The sequence below is a fragment of the Thermobia domestica genome, chromosome 18 (genome assembly GCF_964235325.1).
Source record: "Thermobia domestica chromosome 18, izTheDome1.hap1.1, whole genome shotgun sequence".
NCBI classification, from domain to species: domain Eukaryota; kingdom Metazoa; phylum Arthropoda; class Insecta; order Zygentoma; family Lepismatidae; genus Thermobia; species Thermobia domestica.
Window position 1 is genome coordinate 109,870,067 of NC_137471.1, and position 1,991 is coordinate 109,872,057.

Genomic DNA, 1,991 nt, shown 5'->3' on the forward strand with positions numbered 1-1,991 from the left:
CTTGAAATCCAATTTCTATATGCTGTTAGTAAAAAAGTAAAGCACATAGCGGAGATGTGTCGTGCTTGTATACGAAAGGCATTTACTCGCCGGAGATCTACACTTAGTCATAATAATTTACTTTTAAAAAGTGGTAATACATTCCGTGTTAAGTATAGTAGTAGGTGCACACGGATCGGAAATCAGGTTATTTTAATGTGTCGTGCAAATACACAGGCTGTTAGTGTAAGAAATAGTGGGTATAACGCTTAGAATATCGATTAATCGCTATGAAATAATGTTGATAAATTATCTCTTGAAAGTACTATAAAATTAATGTTTCTAGTATTTTCGTACTTGAAGGATAATGAAATTTGAAAAAGAGATGCCAACAGCACCTGGTGTTCCCAGGCGGTCACCCATCCAAGTACTGACCAGGCCCGATGCTGCTTGACTTCGATGATCGGACGAGAACCGGTATATTCAGCATGGTATGGCCGTTGGCGAATGCATATGGCTTCGAGTGAGTTATTGTAGCTACGTAGGTTTGTCGGTGAATACTCAAAAAGACCAGCGCGTGGAAAGCGTTGCTAATTGTTTTAAGTAATGCATGATTACGAAATTATCGTGGTGAACGATGTGAGAATATTCGTCTTTGTGAAGAACAAAATTAGAAAAAGTATACCAACAGCACCTGGTGTTCCCAGGCGGTCACCCATCCAAGTACTGACCAGGCCCGATGCTGCTTGACTTCGGTGATCGGACGAGAACCGGTATATTCAGCATGGTATGGCCGTTGGCAACTACCTTTTCTTCAATGTCCTGTTAAGGAAGTATGTTTTAAGTAAGAATTGACATTAAGTATAAAGGCAAGCATATTAACGTCGTTAACATTACTTGGAATATACTAATATTCGAAAAAATATTTGAATGTTCGAATGATGAGTGATTCGGATGTTCATAGTGCCACTGTGTCCTATCGAGTTTACTATCACGAACCACGTATGAAATTGTATATAAATAAATAAAAATAAATCCTTTATTAAGTATTGATTACAGGAAAAAGGCAAACTTACATTCTTTAATGTACACAATGAAATGTATGAAAGATATTTTTAAGATATGTTTCACTTACCCTTTATAACGCAAGGTAGTTTTCAGTGTAGCATCCTCTTCAGCTGCGAGATAACGTAAGGCAGATGATCATTCAGTCGTGAAGCACTAAAATGTAATATACATTTTAACTATTATCGATAAGAATTATTTACTGCAGGGATGCAAATAAAGTGAGGCAAATTAGTAAATAAAAACCGATACTGTAACTGATAATGTAATTACGTATCTGTATTAGTTGTATATACAGTAATCGCACGATTATCCGCGGAGTTGGATGTTGGCATAATCGCGCATAATCAGCAGTATGAGCAGAAAAGGGAAATGAAATGAAATCTTTAGATATACATCGCATACTTATACCGGTTACGCTAAAGGAGACGGTGATGATGAGTACTGAATGAAGAAAGTGGGAGGAAACGGGAGAAACCCGAGAAAACCCATGAGCACGGTCTTTATGCACGACAAAGTTCACACGGCACGAGGTGGGATTGAACCAGGGACCCCAAGCACCGGAGGCCAAAAAAGGGACAAAAAGTCTTTCGTGCAACTTTCGTTTTCGGTAAAAAGTTTACACATAATTTAGAAAGAGTAGTTTTCTGGTCTTTTTATTTCACAAGTTGGTTCATGTCTATATTTTTTACATGCAGAAAAAATTTTTCAACTCCCTTGCTTATTTCCTGTTAAAGACCTCTCCTTTACCTCTGATTGTATTTTTTGCACATATTCTTATTGTTTTCAGACAACATTTCTAAAAGCGTAATTTATCGTCAGCAAGAAAAGAAAAGGAAAGCCTCGGATAGTGGAATGTGTACTGTATATATATATATATATATATATATATATATATATATATATATATATATATATATATATATATATATATATATATATATATA

At 35.8% G+C, this 1,991-nt stretch overlaps 2 non-coding genes across 2 annotated transcripts; both read right to left on the reverse strand.

Annotated features, from left to right (window-relative positions):
* Window positions 1–365: 365 nt before the first annotated feature.
* LOC145676266 (5S ribosomal RNA) lies at window positions 366–484 on the reverse strand. The gene has a single exon (XR_014129362.1). It is a non-coding gene; the product is annotated as a 5S ribosomal RNA (ribosomal RNA).
* A 177-nt stretch (window positions 485–661) lies between these two features.
* On the reverse strand, window positions 662–780 carry LOC145676263 (5S ribosomal RNA). Its single transcript, XR_014129359.1, has one exon. It is a non-coding gene; the product is annotated as a 5S ribosomal RNA (ribosomal RNA).
* Window positions 781–1,991: the final 1,211 nt, after the last annotated feature.